The 21,660-nt window shown below is 38.7% G+C and overlaps 1 protein-coding gene across 1 annotated transcript in view; it reads right to left on the bottom strand.

Annotated features, from left to right (window-relative positions):
• Window positions 1–21,660, bottom strand: part of TMCO1 (transmembrane and coiled-coil domains 1) — an 85,249-nt gene that overhangs the window by 43,710 nt on the left and 19,879 nt on the right. The window lies entirely within an intron of this gene.

Genomic DNA, 21,660 nt, shown 5'->3' with positions numbered 1-21,660 from the left:
ACACTCTAGAGCCCTTCGAGCCACAATCACTGAGCCTGTGCACTGCAACCCCTGAAGTCTGTGTGCCTAGAGCCTGTGCTCTGCAGTAAGAGAAGTCACCTCAATGAGAAGCCTGCGCACCGCAATGAAGAGTAGCCATGTTCGCCGCAACTAGAGAAAGCCCTTGAATAGCAATGAAGACCCAGCACAGACAAAAACTAAATAAACTTTCAAAAGTAATAAAGAAAGAAACTCTATTTGTAGCCTTTACCTCTCTGCCAGCTCCAAACCATACATCCAAGTGTACCAAATATTTCCACCCTATTGTCACACAGGCACAACAAATCCAACATGTTCAAAACTGAAATCATCCTCTCTTCTTCCTTATCCCAATCTGCTACTCTTCCAATATTTCTTGTTCTAATCAGAAATCCAGGCTTCTTCCTAGACTCATTTTTCTCTACATACCTTACATCTAAAAGGTCATCAAGTTGTGTTACATCTACTTGCCTAAATTCTTTGAATATGTACCACCTACTCCAGTCCCAGTACCACTGTTCAGGTTCTTGCTATGCCATTTGTATGCCAAGGATACCTGAAAAATCTCATAACTTTCCTACCTCCAGAATGATCCCCTCTCTGGTTTATCCTCCAAATATTGCCAGATTTGTCTTCCTTAAAATGTAATTTCACACCTGTTTAATTTCCTTTCTATATATGTTAACCTCCTTACCTTAGTTTAATTTATAAGGACCTTTATGGACTAGGCACTACTCATTTCTCTAGGCTTGTCTGCTTGTATGTTACACATACCTTTTTTTATTTGTTATAGTACACTATTTATAGTTCCAGGTATATACCTTGCTATTTGACTGCTCTATGCTTTTGCATATGCCTATCCTGCCAAGAATATACAAGACTTAAAAATGTGGATTCTAAAAGTATGAATGTACAGGTTCAAATCCCTTCTCTACCACTGACTTAATTGCACCATACCACTGATTGACCAAGAGCAAGTTACTTAACCTCAATTTTCTCATCACTAAAAATGAAGTAACACTGTTCACTACCACATACCATTGTCAAAAGAGTTAAAAAATATGTAAAGGCTTACTTCAGGGTTTTGCAGATGGGCCAACTGACCAGTATTTTATTTATTTATATTTTTTACTTAGTTAATACACACTAAAGCTTTGAGATTCAACTTAAAGCATTATCTCCAAGAAAACTTGATCCCCTAGATTGGTTTGAATATCCTTTCTCTTTACTTTTATGACACTCAGAATGTATCTCTAAAAAATATGTATTATACTGCATTGGTTTGTTTTCCCTCTTTAGATCTCTTAAAAGACAGAATTATTTTTCTACTTTGGTGCTTCAACGCCTACCAGAGTGACTGGGTATACAGAGTAGTACACTGGTATACCCACACAGAGTATATGTACAATAGCATTTTGCCATGGAACTGAATGATCAGGCCATTAAGAACACATCTAATATCCCTACACTAAGTTGAGAAGCTTTAACCAGAACAGGAAACTGGGCTTCCCTGGTGGCTCAGTGGTAAAGAATCTGTCTCCCAATGCAGGTTTGATCTCTGGGTCGGGAAGATCCCGGAGAAGGAACTGGCAACCCACTCCAGTATTCTTACCTGGGAAATCCCATGGACAGAAAAGCCTAGCAGGCTACAGTCTATGGGGTTGCAGAATCAGACTCAACTTAGTGATTAAACAACAACAATAACTAGTAAAGGACACTGGTATAGTCAAGCCTGGTAGAGTAATCTTCCAGGATTTAACAGCAATGATCCAGGTATAGAGACATAGTTTTTGATCCAAATACACAATTTCACAACAATTTTTTCCTGATTTTAGAATCAGGAAGCGTCATAAAGTACAAATACAAATTATATATAGCCATTTATAAATTGTCTTTTCGGAACAGAATTACATTCTGTAATTAAATTCAAATTACACTGAAAAGCCAAAAACAATTATTTTGCAGAGTAGGTAAAATTATTCAGCAGAAAATTTCCTACATGTTGGTGGGTTTCCATCACCAGTCAATTCTCAGTAAGGAAGTCATGGCAACAATAAACACATGTAACTCAGACTTAACTGAAAATAATCATCTCAGATTAGAAAAAACAAAACACTTTTACAAACTATGCCAAGAACCTTCAGCCAAGTTCAAAAGCCATGACTGTCAACATCATTTTACTAAATTGAAATTTCAAAGCTAAGAGCAAAAATAAGGAAGTGCTTGAAACTTGTCCTACAATATGGTAGAAAGAATCAAGTAAGATAATGTACAAGGCTTCCCAGGCAGCACTAGCAGTAAAGAACCTGACTGCCAATGCAGGTTAGTATGAGACACAGATTCGATTCCTGGGTCATTCCCTGAAGGAGGGCATGGCAACCCACTCCAGTATTCTTGCTTGGAGAATCCCTTGGACAGAGGAGGCTGGCAGGCTGCAGTCCACAGGGTCGTACAGAGTTGGACATGACTGACGTGACTTAGCACACATGCATGCAAGATAACGTATGCAAGTGCTCTCGTGACTGTAAAACTATACAAACATGAGTTATCACTATTGAAAACCTTATTTAAAAAAAAAAAGCCCCACATGCCCTAGAGCCTGTGCTTCACAAGAGAAACCACCACCACAAGAGGCCCACACACTGCAACTCGAGAGGAGCCCCTGCGCCTGCTTGCTGCAACTAGAAAGAAGCCTGTGCAGCAACAAAGAACCAGCACAGCCAAACATTTTTTGAAAAAAACAAAAAAAAATTTTCTTATATTTTCATTATCTAAGAATTTATTTTTCCAAGAAAACCTTAATATTGTATATACCAATAACTCATCTTACCAATTTTCTTTTTTTGTTGTCGACCAGCTGACTCTGTTATTGTTTCCTTCTTCTTTTCCACTGTAAACATAATGACATCATAAAAATTAATTATGCATTACACTCAAGAAACAAAGACTATTTTATCACAGCTGAACCACTGAAAGCAGCTTACAAGAAAATTACACATTGGCTTTGATGGTGGTTGTGATTAAGTTAACTGGCGTGCTCCCACACCTGCTGACAGTAAAAGGTAGACACAATATTCTAAGAATGTAACAGCAACATTGTAAGCACCATTAATCAAATACCCAAAAAGACTTCATAAAGACAGTCATGATCAAAACTGAGATGCTTTTCAGGCCATTAGCTGAGACTGCCTTAGACAGTATCTAAGCACAATTTAAAATTCTGCTTCCCTGGTGGCTCAGAGGTTAAAGCGTCTGCCTGCAATGCGGGAGACCCCAGTTTGATCCCTGGGTCGGGAAGATCCCCTGGAGAAGGAAATGGCAACCCACTCCAGTATTCTTGCCTGGAGAATCCCATGGAGGAAGGAGCCTGGTAGGCTACAGTCCACGGGGTCAGAAAGAGTGGGACACGACTGAGCTACTTCACTTTCAAGCACAATTTAAAATTCTGCTTCCTCAGGTGATTAATTGTAGTTCCAGTCTCAAATTCATTATAGAAAATGGGCATTCATTCATTCAGTTATTATCTGCCAAAGTAATAGGCTCCATTCTAGGTAGATAAAAAGATAAACATGATCCTTGTCATCTAAAAAGCAATCTAGTGAGGGCACATAATCAAATAACAATTACAGTATAGAATGCACAGGGTAGGAAGATCAGGAGTCAAAACATCTAAGATGAACATTCCTGAGACTTTTCAATTAATATGAGGATAGAGTAAGAGTGAGTTTTGGAAGAAGAACAATGTAACATATTTAATCACCTATGGAGCTTTCCTAGTGGCTCAGATGGTAATCAATTTGCCTGCAATGCAGGAGACCGAGGTTCCATCCCTGGGTCAGGAAGATTCCCTGGAGAAGAACCACCTATGAACGGACTAGCAATATATACAGTAAAACCTTTATTTACATTATTGCAATGGCACCCAATCCAGTACTCTTGCTGGAAAATCCCATGGATGGAGGAGCTGGTAGGTTGCAGTCCATGGGGTCGCTGAGGGTCGGACAGGACTGAGTGACTTCACTTTCACTTTTCACTTTCATGCACTGGAGAAGGAAATGGCAACCCACTCCAGTGTTCTTGCCTGGAGAATCCCAGGGATGGGAGAGCCTGGTGGGCTGCCATCTATGGGGTCACACAGAGGCGGACACGACTGAAGTGACTTAGCAGCAGCAGCAGCTTCTTATATTATCTTAGTATACTTCCTTTACTAGAACATGGTACAGAATATTATTATTTCTAAAAGTTCATTAAAGAGAAATTGCAGGTAGAAATCTTTCCCCTTACATATTATAGTGCTGCTTGAATTTTAAAAAGCAAAATTGGTGTTACTCCTTTATCAGAGATGTAAAATTCAATTTAAGTCCACTATTACAATAAAATGGTAAAATTCTGACTAAAATAAAATCTGAGTGTGTGTGTAAATATACACATTGGATGCCTAAGTGATAGGTACTATTCCAGGTAGTAAAAAAGATAAAATGAACATATATAGGGAGAGAAGACAGAGATTTAGAATGAACTACTAGTTTGAGGTCACAAAAGGAAAGAGTCATATTCTACAAGATGTACAGAAACAAAAAATATTTCTCCCCATCCCAGAAGGACTATAACACAACTACTACTTGGCATTAACCATGGCTACATAAAACCGGGGGGGGAAAGGTGGGGATATCAGTAAGGCTAGAAAATAGAAACATAAGATGATATTATGAACATTACCTGATCTTCTGGGCACAATGGATTAAGACTAGATAAATCTTTCCAGGGATAATACAATGTTTTTTTTTAAACTTCATGAAGTTACAAAGAAACTCTAAGAAATGGACATATCAGAGTTGACCAAAAAAAGATGGTCTACTATGAAACAGATTTTGCCTATGACCTGGTATTACTTACTGCATTCTGATCCAGAGTTGTCAAACAGTTTATAATTACTCTAAACCTTATCATGTTTCACTGTAAACCAAGAAATTCTTCATCTTTACCAATAATTTGTACTCGTAAATGTTCTCAAATATTTGTTACCAAGAATCCAATACCATATAGTATTTAATCTTTCTCATTTATTGAAGTGTTCTTTCATTAGTCTATATTAATAAAAGTAAAACAATGAAAAAAACTTACTGATATTTAGAGCACAGTCATCTAGAGACCACCTCAATCAAACCAACTGGTACCTTTAAGAAAGCATCTTTCAACAAGATGTCCACCACAGTAGCACAGGTTCTAGATAACATCAGTATTCTCCAAATAATGCCTAAGATCAGATCTGCCAGAAGATGAGACTTGAATCTGTGATTCAAATCTATTTATATTCATATTCCTCAAAAGCGCAACAAACCTTTTTTTTTTTAGATTTTAATTATTTTATTCTTTTACATTTTGATCTGTGCTCAAAATGTGAAACCACTTAATTACAGAAAAAGAGCAGATGAAACAGCAAGGCCTCCCTTCAGTTTGGTTTATTACTATTGATTTGTTTGAAATGTGTGAAAATACACTTGCTACTGCTAAGTCGCTTCAGTCGTGTCCGATCTGTGAGACCCCATAGACGGCAGCCCACCAGGTCCCCCGTCCCTGGATTCTCCAGGCAAGAACACTGGAGTGGGTTGCCATTTCCTTCTCCAATGCATGAAAGTGAAAGTAAAGTGAAGTCATCCAGTCGTGTCGACTCTTAGCGACCCCATGGACTGAAGCCTACCAGCTCCTCCGTCTATGGATTTTCCAGGCAGAGTACTGGAGTGGTTGCCATTGCCTTCTCCTCGGTTGTTCCATACTTATCACTAATTCAGCCCAAATTTTGGCTAGCTGTCTGCATCTTTCCAATATAAAATCAGATCATTAGAATTATAAGTTTTCTAAAGAAGTTTCTCCTAGCATCTTCTAACAAGCTCAGCATGGTGCAAGCTGACATTCTTAAGCATGTCAGATCTAAATCTGCCTTCACCATTGTCCAGGGATCCCTTACTGAATCCTGTGTTGGTGCTTCTATTCCTGGAGTCATATCTTCTTCTTTTTTTGGTTATTCATTTGCTTTGATGTAGTGTATTTTCCAGTAGTTTGCTGAGATAAAAATGTTAAGACCTTGTGTATCTGGTAATTTCCTCAAAGGATCCTTTATGTCCAGTTCAATCCAGTCACTCATTTGTGTCCGACTCTTTGCGACCTCATAGACTGAACAGCCCAGGCCTCCTGTCCATCAACTCCTGGAGCTTGCTCAAAACCATGTCCATCGAGTTGCGGATGCCATTTCAACCATCATCATACCTGTCGTCCCCTTCTCCACCCTGCTTCAATCTTTCCCAGCATCAGGGTCTTTTCCAATGAGTCAGTTCTTTGAAAGGTGGCCAAAGTATTAGAATTTCAGCTTTAGCATCAGTCCTTCCAATGAGTATTCAGGACTGATTTCTTTGGACTGACTGGTTTGATCTCCTTGCAGTCAAGGACTCTCAAGAGTCTTCTCCAACAATCACATTTCAAAAGCATCAATTCTTCAATGCTCAGCTTTTTTTATGGTCAAATCTCACATCCAAATGACTACTGGAATTGCTTTTATTACTGCTATTTCCATGTGATTCTTCTTATAGTTTCCATCTCCTGAAAATCCCCATCTGTTCATGCAGTTGTCTTACCTTTTCTACCAGATCCTATGACATGCCAATCATAGTTTTGTACAAGTTCTTAATACCTGGCTCTACAAACTTTTCTTGCCTTGATGCATACCAAATTTTGAACCAGAATGTCAGAATGGCTTATGTTTGCAATTAGACATTTGCTCAAAGAGGGAATTTATTCTTATTTCTTCCTGTTACGAATATCAGAGAAAGGTATCTACGCCCCTTCATTGTATACTGCACTCTTCACGGTAAACTCTATAGAGCAAGCAATCATAAGTTTCAACTGATTGTATAAATGAAAATAATACATGCTCACTGAGCTTTTTGGTTTTTTTTTTTTAAATTGAAGTGTAGTTGATTTCAATGCTGTGTGAATTTCTGATATACAGCAAAGTGATTCACTTCTTTTTTCAGATTCTTTCAATTACAGTTTACTAAAGATATTGAACAGTTTCCTATGCTATACAAGGACCTTGTTGTTTATCTATTTTATATATACTTCTAATCCCAAACCTCATCTTCACTCCTCCCCTACCCTTCCCTTTGGTAACTATAAATTGTTCTTTCTATGTCTGTGCATGCTCACTGAGTTTTTATAAAGTAGAGGACATAAAACCATAAAAAAACAACAACCGCAATACGTCAACCTACCTTATACCCTTTCAAAGAAAAGAACCATTAGTCAATCACATTAAAAAACAATATGGAAGCTTTGCTGGCAACTATACTACTCTTGAATTTTAGGTGTCAGGTGACACGGACAATGTTTCTAATACAAGATACTACTATAAACAAGGTAATTAATTGTGGACACTAAAAAGCCCAATATCTAGAGTAAATTCATGTTCATATAAGTATTTAAGGACCATGAGCATATTTATCTAAACAAATTCAAAGTTAAACGTGTTTTATATTCATAAGACTACTCCATGATATACGACATGAAGAAATTTTGTCTATGGATGCTCTACTCATGCTGGCTAACTAGTTTATGAATCAAGCAGAAACAATTCTCACAAAGAATATATGTGGTGTTATGGTTACAGAAAAGTTTATTCTTTAATTATTCAACACACTTTTATCAAGCATTGAGAGAGCTATCCTTAGTAGGTTGATAAGGATCTGGGGCCCTCAAGGAGGAAGAGGTCCAGGGTTCTCAAGGAGGAGAAAAGGACAAACATTTTTTCTAGTGCTTTGTCTTAGTCAATATAACAATGAGGACATGTTCTCCTTAACAAGAACCTTCTGACTAACCTTGTTATCTTAAAATGTATATTGTGGGAGTGGGTCTGGTAAGACTTTCTATTGTTAGCTCTAATCTTGTAATTTAAGATGTATGTTGCGAGAGTGGGTCTGGTAAAAGTATATAAGGCCCTGATAAGACTAGTATGAGTGGGGACTCTCATCCCCTCTGATTGTCTATGTCAGAACCTTTCTCTGTCCCTTTTATACTTTAAAAAACCTACACAAAAGCTCTTGAGTGATCAGCTGGTCCCTGGTCCTGAAGCTAAATCGTCTTCAGAGATCACAAATCCCAACATGTTACCGTAATCTATCAGTATCAAAATCTATGTCAGGCACTGTGTTACTAGAATATAATGGCCTTTACTGTCATAGAAATTATAGTTTATTTGGGGAGAGACATTATTCAACAATAATAATCATACACAGACAAAATATATTGAGAAATTCTTTAAGGAGAAGGAGCTGTATAAATTAGGGATCATGAAGGGAGACTAAATAAGGCTTTGAGATCTGAAAGAATGAGTAGGAGTTCATTATACAAAATGAGAAAGGAAAATTATTCCAGAGAAAAAAGCAGTGCAAAAGCCCAACTGCATAGTAGGAAAAAAGCAAAATTGCTTCAGACGACGGCTAGAGAAAGAGTAGGGAAAACAATGATACAAATGTGGTCAGAGAGGAGACAGGGAGGCATATGACATGCTGGACTTTGCAGGACACACCTTTGTCCTCAAGCAATGGGAAAAATTGAGTGTTTTAGAAGGAAAAGTAACATAATAAGATTTGTGTTTTGAAAAATTACTCCAGGTGTTCTGTATGGAGGAAATTTGAGCAGCAGCAGGTAGACCAATGAGGAGGCTGTCACAGTAGACTAAATTAAACTTGATGGAGATTTAGACTGGGTGATGGTGGAAATGAAGAGATGTGGAAAGACTGAAAACAATTCAGGAGGACAATAAGTATCAGGGCTTGAGAATGGACTGCACATACAGGGTGACAGAAAAAAGCTGAATCAACAAATATTTATTAGCATTGACATGTGCCAATACTGTTTCTAGGAGTACAGGATAATCAGTACGCAAAAACGATTTAAAAATAATAAATAAAAGCATCCTACTCCAGTAAAGTGTCATTCTAGCAGATGACTCAAAACAAAACAGAGCAGGATAAAGGAGATAAGTACAGTGGTAGAGGAGGTAAGCTGACTGCAGTTTAAATAGGGTGGCCAAGTTAAGACTCACTGAGGTGAGCTCTAAACAAAGATTTAAAGAAGATATGAAGATATGGCTTCCTGAACCTCAGCTGTAAGAATCTGCCTGCATGCAGAAGACTCCACTTCAATTCCTGGGTCAGGAGGATCCCTGGAGAGGGATGGCTACCCACTCGTATTCTTGGGTTTCCCTGGTGGCTTAGCTGGTAAAGAACCACCTGCAATGAGGGAGACGCGGGTTGATCCCTGGGTGGTGGAAGATCCCCTGGAGGAGGGCATGGCAACCCACTCTAGTATTCTTGCCTGGAGAATCCCCATGGAAGAGGAGCCTGGCAGCATACATCATGGGGAAGAGTTGGGCATGACTCAGTGCTAAGCACACATGAGGGTTAGGTAAGATTTGATAGGGAAAACACCTAGGTAGAGGGCACAGCCATTAGAAAGGTTTGACACAGGAGTGAGGCTGACGTGATGAGGAACAGCAAAGGTCAGTGAGAGTGGAGCACAGTGAGTGAAGGGAAAGAAGCTCAGAGCTGTAATTGGGACCTCGCAAAAAACTTTGTGTTTTTTTCCCTCTGATCAAATGGGACACCATCATAGAGTTAGAGTAGAGGAGGGACATGAACTGATATAGTAACAAGAAAGGATTATCCTGGTTGCTATCTTGGGAATAGACACAGGGAAACAGGAACATTTGTTCGAGGCTATCAATAATAATTCAATGCAAAGATGATGGCAGCTTAGACCTGGTAGTTAGCAGTGGAAATGATGTAAAGTGGTTAGGCTGTGGATATATCTGAAGACAGGCCAACAGTACTGGGGCTGTGAGAGAAAAGTTACAGATAACAACAGGAGGATTATGTCCTGAACAACTGGAGGGAAGTATTACAATGACCAAGATTGTGAAGGTTACTACATAACAGGCTTAGAAGTGAGTGCTTGGAATTTGCATAATACTTTCAAGAAATTATTATATACACCAAATCTTAAACGTGCTTAAAAGATTTCAGCTACACATTAATTGCTCTTATCTACTGATAATCCATAACCATTGTTGTTGCTCAGTTGCTAAGATTTAAGATTTTGCAACCCAGACTGCAGACACACCAAGTTCCCTGGTCCTCACTTACCACCTGATTTGCTCAATTTTTGTTCATATATATAGTGATGTCATCCAGCATCTAATCTTTTGTCGTCCCTCCTCCTCTTTGCCCTCAATCTTCCCAACATCAGGTCTTGTCAATGAAGTCAGCTCTTGAATAGTGGCCAAACTACTGGAGATCTGCTTAAGCATCAGTCTTTCTAAGAATGTTGGGGCTGATATACTCTTAGATTGACTTGTTTATCATCCTTGCTGTCCAAGGGATTCTTAAGAGTCTTCTCTCGAGAACCACCACAAATCCAAAAGCATTAAAGCTTCGATCTCAGCCTCTTTATGTCCAACTCATATCCAACATGACCACTGAAGAAAACCATACTTTGACTAATAACGGACCTCTGTCGGCAAGTGATGTCTCTGCTTTTCAAATATATATCCTAAGTGTTGTCAAAGTTTCCTTCCAAGAAGCAAGTGTTTTTTTTTAATTTCATGCTGCATCACCATCCTGCAGTGATTTGGGCCCAAGAAAAGAAATCTGTCACTCTTTCTATTGTTTCCCCTCAATTTTCATAAAGGATGGGACCAGAATGCCATGATCTCTAGTTTTCTAATATTGAGCTTAATCCTTGCTGTTTTTCACTCCCCTCTTTCACCTTCATATCAGTGCGCTTAGTCTTCTGTTCCATTTGGTAGTTATCCATTGCGCATATCTGAAGTCGTTATACTCTCTCCCAGAATCTTGATCTCAGACTTGTGACAATCTACCCTGGCATTTCACATATGTACTGCTGGCATATAAGTTAAATACAGCAGTGACAATATACGTCTTGAGGTGCTCTTTCCCACTTTTAACCAGTCTGTTGTTCTATTGCCAGTTCTAAGAATAGTTTCTTGTCCTGAATATAGGTTTCTCCAAGAGACATATGGTGGTCTGTATTCCTGTCCTTGAAAATTTCCCACTGTTTGTGATTGCACAAAGTAAAGTTTAATGTAGTCAATGAACAGAAGTAGATGTCGTTTTTCTGGAATTCTCTTGCTTTTCTATGACCTAACAGATTTGAGATATGACGTTGTTCTCTGCCTTTTCAAATCCAGCTTGTACATCTAGAGGTTCTCGGTTCAGTATGCTGAAGGCCTAGCTGAAGATTTTGAGCATTATTGCCTGAGCATGTGATGAGAGCTAATTGACGTACTTGACTTCTTGTTACTGCTTCCTTGGGACTGCGAATGAAACTGATTTTCTATCTGGGCCACTGCTGAGTTTTCCAATCACATCATTGACTTTATTGCTGTGCATGATGAAAAAACTGGGTCGCAAAAGAGAAGTGACTTCTCAAAGTCCCCATACAGGCATTTTATGGCAAAGCCAGTGACTAGAATGCCAATGTTTCCACCCTCAATCCAATGATTCTATATATATCCATTGCACTGCTTTCTTTTCTGTATTTTATCACCAGGATTAATCACTCACAAATACGACTGAATTACCTACTACATCAAGAACTTTCTGGTACTAGGGTAAATGAATGATCAAAACCACACACCAATTCATACCTCACAAGAATATATTAAATAAAATTATAAAAAACCCTCTAAAATACAAAAAAACATCACATTGAATAATATTAAGTGTATGAGGCGTGCAGTGTGGCAGGAATGAAAAGGAAGGCAAGAAAACAGCCTGAAGGGACTGCAGACTGGACCGCCGAGTTTTCAAACAACACTGGGTGAGATGAATCATACTCTTTGTCTTAACAGTTCCTACAGTTTGTTCGCTCATGAGGAAAGGATACAGCAGGAAAGAGTTGAAGGTAATAATCATGAGAAAATGACAAAATGGATGGAGCTAAGGTGTATCTCCAAGGCTAGAGCCTTTCTATTGACAGCTCCTGTACAATATAATAAGACATTTAAAACTGGGGTTGAGAGACTGGGTAAGAGATGACTAAAATAAACAGGCAAAGAACAAGTAGAAGTGGAAAAGGATCGCTGCCACTGAGCATGAAAAGGAAATGGTCATAGAAAGCTTCTGGCTAGAAAACCTGCACATCCTTGATCCTACTCATCATTGCAATCAAACACCATTTCTATAATTATTCCATACTTATGAATCTAATCTGCTTCCCTCCTCCTTACTTATCACTCCTTAGTTAGTTCCAACACTTCTTACCTATCATACTTTCAACCTCTTCTAAAACCCTCACTCTTCACACTCTCGTCCTCCAAACTCTCCAACGTTCACAAACCGCTCATATCAGATCTACACAACAAGGCATACTGAACATATCATGATACTCGCCAGCTAAACATCCTTCTGGCTTTTTATTCCTATCTACAGTCATCGCTTTATTCTTTCTCTTTTTGGGGGGGGCGCTTGTGTCATGCAGCACTGCGCGGATCTTAGTTCCCTCGACAGAGATCAAACCCTATCCCCTACAGTGGAAGTGCACGAGTCCGAGGAACTGACCCCCAGAGAAGCTCCACAGACTGATGTTCAAATATCACTTGCCAAGCTCTGTATCTGGCTCTTTTTCCTTTCCTGAAGCACCCTTTTGACACACTCCATAAATTTTATTCTTACATCACCAAAGTTCCTTTACTCATATGATATCTTCTATTCAGCATCTTTTGGCATAACGTTCCTTTACTTGGTGACCAATGCCCAGCTTTCCATAGATTGTTCAGTTTTATCTCTGAAAATTCCACATCCCAAGAATCCATTGGGTGAAACAAATGGACATGATGCTACCCTACTTCACTAGACCTATTGTCATCTACTCCCACTAAATCTTTTCCTGGCTAGCCTATAGACTCAATTCTTACAGCCTCGCTCTAGTCACCTCATTCTTGGAAATCTTGCACTCCTTAACAATACTATTCTCAAGAACTTTCTACAAATTAAAAGTAATTTATATCTGTTGCTGATCAAATAGCTACATATTAGTTACTGAGCAATGAAATATGACCAGTGGGATTGAGTCTAAAATTCAACTTCATTATTTCAATTAATTTAAAATTTAAACTCAAGTAGCTAGAGGGTGCATTAATTGACAGAATACATCTTGAGACACTGGATATAACTCTGATTTCAGTAAAACTAGGAGTAACGACTCAGACTCAATACTCTGTTCACTATGTGAAGAAGCATCTCATTGGAAAAAACCACTGATTACTGGGAACGATTGAAGCAGGAAAGGGGAGCCGAGGGAGTACAATGGTTGTGATGGTATCACAGGACTCATGGATCAGTTTTGAGCAACCTCTGGAATTGCAAGGACAGGAGCCTGGTGTCTGCAGTCCCATGTACAGAGTTGGACACAACTAGCAACTGAACAACACAAAGACTCAAACCCTCATGTTAACAATATCTCTAAGCAAAACTGATATAGGTGGCCTATGAGACACATGTAACGAGCAATACTATATGAAAGCACGCAGAACAACCGCAAAGTAGGTGCAGCAAAAATAAATCTAGGAACATCTGCATACCAGAAGAGGAAGTAACTATAAACGTTAGTGAACCCAAGTCTGGCTTCATCCCAGGCCTTCCCTGTCTGCAGGAATTGCTTTATAACACAGTTCTTCGCTTCCTGTAATCCAGTGTTAGGCCTTTTCTTGAGTTCTTGATCACATATACCCTTAAATCTTATTAACTGAGAAGCTTACATAGTGCCAAAGAGCTAAATAAAATACGACAAAAGTATTTCTTGCTAGAAGGGAAACATAAAATAACAAAAATATTGCTCCGAACATAAGAAGAAAAATATATATCTTCAGACACCTCGGTTTCAAATAATGGCTCTATCCTAAGACCACAATCTAAGAGCATCACCTAAGTGATATCAAGAACATGCTGATTTTCCTGAAAACACTGAATGTGCTGACCTTTCCCCTTTTACTAAAACTCCCTTCTTTCAAAGCAGCAAATATCCCTCTTATACCCCTCACGCACTAATGCTGTGTGTGGCACGCTACTAAACTCGCTTCAGTCATTGTCCATACTCTCTGCCGACCCTATGGCTGTATAACCCACCAGGCTCCTTTTACCACAAGATCTCTCCATGACAAGATCTAGACTGGTATGCATCCTCCCTCGAGGGCTACATCTCCTAACCGGGATAAACTTACCATAGTTTATAACATATGATTAACTCTATTTGTAGCGTGCTCCCTGCTGTCCAAAGCGATGAGTGGTTGTATTGGATCCAAGACTGGACATGGAAAAGAGTTCCGACGTCCAACATCCAGGAGATACTGAAGGACAGAGAAGCATGGCATTGCTGCATGCCACAGGGTCACAAGAGTCAGCACTCATTTAGTACTGAACGATAATATCCTGTGATCTAGTGGTTCAGATCCTGCCAGCCAATGTGGGCGACCACAGGGTTAGTTCCAATTTCCTGTCCAGAAAACCGATATGTCAAGAGCAGACCACAATCATGAGCCATAACACTCTAGAGCCTTTCGAGCCACAATACTGAGCCCTGCTGCACTGCCAACCTCGAAGTCTGTTGCCTAGAGCCTGTGCTCGCAGTATAGAAGAAGTCCCTCAATGAGAACTCCCGCACTCCCCTGACTGAAGAAGTAGCCATTTCGCCGCAAACTAGAGAAAGCCCTAATAGCAATGAAGACCACACAGACAAAAACTAAATAAACTTTCAAAGTAATAAAAGAAAACTCCTATTTGTAGCCTTACACTCTCCGCCGCCCAACACCATCCTCCACGTGTACCAAATTTCCACCCTATTCGTCACAAGAGACACAAAAATCCACATTTCAAAACTGACATCATTCCTCTCTTCTTCCTTATCCCAATCTGCTACTCTTCCAATATTTCTCTCGTTCTCAATCAGACAATCCCACGCTTCTTCCGTAGGACTCCATTTTCTCTACACACTACATCTAACACAGTCATCAAGTGTGTGTACATCTCACATTCTGCATAATCTCTTGAATAGTACCACCTAACTCCAGTCCAGATCCACTGTTCAGACGTTCTGCTGATGCATTTGGTACGCCAAGGATACTAAAAAATCTATAACTTTCCTACCTCCAGTAATGACCCCTCTCTGGTTTATCTCCAAATTGCAGACTTGTCTTCCTTAAATTCGTATATTTCACACCTGTTATATTTCTTCTTATACTTGTTACACCTCCTTCACCCTTATTTAATATCTTACTAAAGACCTTTATGGACTTAGAGCCATACTCATTTCTCTAGCTTGTCTGCTTGTAATTGTACACATCACCCTTTTTTTATTTGTTATAGTACCTTTTATATTCCAGGTATATACCTTGCTTTTGAACTGCTCTATGGCTTTTGCCTATGCCTATCCTGCAAGAATATACAAGACTTAAAAAAGTGGATCTCCTAAAAATATGAATGTACAGTTCAATCCCATCTCTAACACTGACTTAATGCACATACCACTCGATTGACCAAGAGCAATTACTTTAACCCAATTTCTCATCACTAAAAATACAGTAACACCGTCCACTCCAATACACATATGTCAAAAAGTTAAAAAATACTGTAAAGGCTTACTTCAGGTTTTGCAAATGGCCAACGACCATTTTATTATTATATTATTTACTTAGTTAATACACACTCAAAGCTTGAGATTCAACTAAAGCATTATTCCAAGAAACTTTATCCCCTAGATTGTTTGAATATCTCTCTTTACTTTATGCACTCTAGAATGTTGCTAAAAAAATATGTTCTTATAACTGCATTGGTTTTTCTTTCCCTCTTAATCTCCTTAAAAGACAGAATTATTTTCTCTACTTGGTGCTTCAACGCCTACCAGAGTGATGGGTTATACAGAGTGACAGCTGATACCCACAAGAGATAGTAAAATAGCAACTTCTTGCCATGGAACTGAATGATCAGCATCAAGAACACATCTAATATCCCTACACTAATTGAGAGCTTTAAGAAAGGAAACTGGGTCTCCCTGGTGGCCCAGTGAAAGAATCTGTCTCCCAATGCAGGTTTGACATTGTCGGGAAATCCGGAAAGAACTGGCAACCCATCCAGTATCTTACCGGAAATCCCATGGAAATAAAAGCCTAGCCAGGCACAGTCATGGGGTTCATGAACAACCAACTTATGATTAAACAACAACATAACTAGTAAAGGACCACTGTAATAGAGCTGTAGAGTATCTTCCAGATTTAACAGCAAATGTCCTAGAAGAGACATAGTTTTGATCCAACTACACATTTCACAACAATTTTTTTTCCTGATTTTATAGAATCAGAAGCGTCCATAAAACAAATACAAATTATATATAGCCATTTAAAATTGTCTTTTTCGGACAGAATTACATGCTAATTAAATCAAAATTACACTGAAAGCCAAAAACAATTATTTTGCAGAGAGGTAAAATTAGCTTTCAGCAGAAATTCCTACATGTGTGGTTTTCCATCCTAGTCAATTCTCAGTAAGTGAAGTCATGCGAAACAATATAACACAGTAATCAGACCTAACTGAAAATAATCATCCAGATTAGAAAAAACAAACACTATGACAAAACTTATCCAGAACTTCACCAAGTTCAAAACGCATGACTGTCAACATCATTTAACAAATGAATTCAAAGCTAAGGAGCAAAAATAAGGAAGTGCTTGAACTTGTCCTTACATATATGGAAGAAAGAATCAAGTAAATAAGTACAACGCTTCCAGGGCAGCACTACGCAGTAAAGAACTTACTCCAATGCACGGTTAGTTGAGACACAGATTCGATTCCTGGTCATTCCCAAAGGAGGATGGCACCACTCCATATCTTGTGGAGATCCTACCTTGACAAGAGAGGCTGCAGGCTCATCCCACAGTCGTACAAGTTTGGACATGACTGACTGACTTAGGCACACAGCATGCAAGATAACGTATGCAAAGTCTCCTGACTGTAACTATTACAAACAGAGTTCACTAGACAAACCTTGATTTAAAAAAAAAAGCCCACACCCTATTGAGCCAGTGCTTCACAAGAGACACCACACCACAAGAGCCCACACCACTGCAAACTCGAGAGGAGCCCTGCGCCTGCCCTTGCTGCAACTAAAAGAAGCCTGTGCAGCAACAAAGAACCAGCACAGCAAACATTTTCTGAAAAAAAAAAAAAATTTTCTTATATTTTTATTATCTAAGAATTATTTTCCAAGAAAACCTAATATTGTATATTACCAATAATCATCTTACCAATTTTCTTTTTTTGTTGCGACCAGCTACTCTGTTTGTTTCCTTCTTCTTTCCACTGTAAACATAAGACATCATAAAATTAATTATGCTTTAACAAGAAACAAAAGGACTGATTTATTCACAGCTATACCACTGAAAGCAGCGCTTACAAGGAAAATTACACATTGGCTTTGTGTGGTTGATTAAGTATACTGGGTAGCTCCCACACCGCTGACAGTAAAAGGTAGACACAATATCTAGAGACAGTCAAACAATTGTAAGCACCATTAATCAAATACCCAAAAAAACTCATAAAGACATCATATTCAAAACTTGAGAATGCTTCAGGCCATAGTGAGACTGCCTTTAGAACAGTATCTAAGCACCAATTTAAAATTCTGCTCCCTGTGCTGAGGTTAAATGCGTTCTGCCTGCAATGCGGAGACCCAAGTTGATCCCTGGGGTCCGGGAAGATCCCCTGGAGAAAGAAATGGCAACACCACTCCAGTATTCTTGCCTGAGAATCCCATGAGAGGAGGAGCTGTACTACCAGTCAACGGGGTCAGAAAGAGTGTGATCACGACTGAGCTACTTCCTTCAATGCACAATTTAACATTCTGCTTCCAGTGATAATTGTAGTTCCAGTTCAAATCTTTAAAAAATGGGCATCATTCATTCAGTTATTTATCTGCAAGTAATACGCCTTCTGGAGATAAAAAGATAAACATGATCCTTGCATCTAAAAAATCAATCTATGAGGCCATCAAATCAAATAAAATTACAGTATAGAAGCACAGGGAGGAAGATCAGGAGTCAAAACATCTAAGATGAACATTCCTAGACTTTTTCAATAATATGAGGGATAGAAGAGTGAGTTTGGAAGTAAGAAAATTAACATATTAAATCCACTATGGACTTCTATGGCTCAGATGGTACATCATTTGCCCTGCAGCAGGAACGAGGTTCCCCATTCCTGGTCAGGAAGCATTCCTGGAGGAAGACCACCTTGACGGACTTAGCAATATATACAGTAAAACTTTTTACATATATTGCAATGGCACCCCATCCAGTACCTTGCCTGGAAATCCCATGGATGGAGGACGCTGGTAGGGGCCACGTCCAGGGGTCAGGGTCGGACAGGGACTGAGTGACTTTCACCTTTTCACTTTTCACTTTCTGCACTGGAGAAGGAAATTGGCACCCACTCATGTTCTTGCCTGGAGAATCCAGAGGAGAGCGGGGTGGTGGCTCCATCTATGGGTCACACAGTAAGCGACACACTGAAGGACTTAGCAGCACAGCAGCTCTTATATTATCTTAAGTATACTTCCTTACTAGACATGGACAGAATAAATTATTTCAAAAGTTCATAAAAGAGAATTGCAGGTAGAAATCTTTCCCTTATATTTAAGTATGCGCTTGATTTAAAAGCAATTGGGTTACCTTATCAGGACGAAAGTCACTTGTATAGCAAACTAATTAATCACTAATGGAAAAATGGTACTGACAAATAAAATCTGAGTAACCCTGTTGTAAATAACACATTGTATGGATAATTGAGTAGGTAATTCAGGTAAGTAAAAAAAAAAAGAACATATTAGGGAGAGAAGACAGTAATTTAGAATGAACTACTGTTTGAGCACATAAAAGGACAGAGATCAATATCTACAAGATGTACAGAAACAAAAAATATTCTCCCACGCAGAAGACTATAAAACATACTCTTGCAAATTTAACATGCTACTAAAACCGGGGGGGGAAGGTGGGGATATCAGTAAGGCTAGAAAATAGAACATAAGATATATTATGAACTTACCTGTATCTCTGGCACCATGATTAAGACTATGATAATAATCTTTCAGGGAAATACAATTATTTTTTTTTAACTTCATGAATTACACAAGAAAACTTAAGAAATGAGCATATCAGAGTTGACCAAAAAAGAATGTTCTACTATGAAACAATTTTTGCCTATGACCTGGTATCTTACTGCATTCTGAATTCAGTTTCAAACATTTTATAATTACTCTAAACTTTCTATCATGTTCTCACTGTGTAAACCAAATAATTCTTCATATCTTTACCAATAATTTGACTTCGTAATGTTTCAAATAATTTTGTTACAAGAAATCCAATACATATATAGTCATTTAATCTTCTCATCTTATTGAAGTGTTCTTTCATTAGTCTTAATTAATAAAAGGAAAACAAAAAAGAAACTTACTGATATTTAAGAGCACATCATCTAGAGACCACTCAATCAAACACTGTACCTTTAAGAAAGCACTTTCAACAAAGATGTCCCCAGGCACAGTTCTAGATACATCAGTATTCTCACAAATATGCCTAAGATCGATCTGCAAAGTAACTTAATCGTGATTCAAAAATCTATTTATATTTATATCCTCCAAAGCGCAACAAACCTTTTTTTTTTTTTAGATTTAATCTATTTATTCTTTTAAACATTTGAGTCTGTGCTCAAATGTGAACCACTCAATTACAGAAAAATAGCATGATGACCAGCAAGGCTCCTCTTCAGTGTTGTTATACTATTGATTTGTTTGAAATATGTTGAAAATACACTTGCTACTGCCTAAGTCGTTCTAACGTGTCCGACTCTGTGAGACCTCATAGACGGCAGCCCACCAGGCCCCCTCCCTGGGATTCTCCAGGCAAAACACTGGAGTTTGCCATTTCCTTCTCCAATGAATGAAAGTCAAAGTAAAGTAAGTCACATCAGTCGTGTCACCTTACGACCCATGACTGTAAGCCTACAGCTCCTCCGTCTATGGGATTTCCCCAGGCAGAGTACTGGAAGTGGTTTCCCATTGGCTTCTCCTCGGTCTGTCTCCTACTTATCACTAATTCGCTCCTCACAAATTCTGGCTAGCTGTCTGCTCTTCTTTCCAATCATAAAATCAATCATTAGAATTATAGTTTTCTAAAGAATTCTCCTACATCTCTAACAAGCTCAAGCATGGTGCAGAGGCATCTCTTAAGCATGTCAGATCTAAACTGCCTCACCATTGTCCAGGCGATTCCCTTTACCTGAATCCAGTGTGTTGGTGCTTCATTTCCTGAGTTCATCTATCTTCTCTTTTTTGTTTATTCCATTTGCTTGATTGTAGTGTATTTTCCACGTAGTTTGACTGAATAAAAAATGTTAAACCCTTGTTCTGGTAATTTCCTCAATAGATCCTTTAGATCAGTATCAATCCAGTCCACTCATTTGTGTCCGACTCTTGCGACCTCAAGGACTAACAGCCAGGCCTCCCTCCATCAAACTCCTGGAGTTGCTCAAAACCATGTCCATGCGAGTTGCGGATGCCATTTCAACCATCTCATTACCCTGTTCGTCCCCTTCTCCCATCTCCTGTCAATCTTTCCCGAGCATCAGGGTCTTTCCAATGAGTCAGTTCTTTGAAAGAGCTGCAAAGTATTAGAATTTCACTTTAGCACAGTCCTTCCAATGTAGTATTCAGACTATTCTTTCTTATGAGGGTTGTTCTCCTTCAGTTCCAAAGGATCTCAAGATCTTCTCCACAATCACATTTCAAAAGCATCAAATCTCAATGCTCACTTTTTAGTCAAATCTCCACATCCATAAAGATGAACTACTGGAATTATGCTTTTAATTAATGATTTCCATGTGATTTCTTTCTTATAGTTCCATCTCCTGAAAATCCCATCTGTTCATGCAGTTGTCACCTTTTCTACCCAATCCTATTACATGCCAATTCATTCAGTTTCTGTTAACAAGTTCATTAACCTGGCTCATACAAACTAGTCTCTTGCCTTATGCATACCAAATTTTGAACACAGAATGTCAGAAGGCTTATGCTTCAATTAAGAACATTTGCTCAGAAAAGGGAATTTATCTTATTCTTCCTGTTACGAATATCAGAGAAGTTCTACGCCCTTCATTTAACTCCATCTTTCACGGTTAAACTCTATAAAGAGCAAGCAATCATAAGTTCAACTTGATTGATAAATGAAATAAACATCTCACTAGTTTTGGTTTGTTTTTTTTTAAATTGAATGTAGTTGATTTACCAATCTGTTTGAATTTCTGATATACAGCAAAGTGATTCACTCTTTTCAATTCTTTCAACTTACAGTTTACTACAAGATATGAACAGTTTTCCTTATGCTATAACTACGACCTTGTTTTCAATTCCCCCTATCTTATGTATACTTCTCAATCCTTCTACATCCCACCTCATCTTACCCTCCCCTACCCTTCCCTTTGTACTATAAACTTGTTCTTCTATGTCCTGTCTGCACTGCTCACC

Source organism: Bos taurus, chromosome 3, assembly GCF_002263795.3.
Source record: "Bos taurus isolate L1 Dominette 01449 registration number 42190680 breed Hereford chromosome 3, ARS-UCD2.0, whole genome shotgun sequence".
NCBI classification, from domain to species: Eukaryota; Metazoa; Chordata; class Mammalia; order Artiodactyla; family Bovidae; genus Bos; species Bos taurus.
This window is presented reverse-complemented; position numbering and strand designations above follow the sequence as displayed.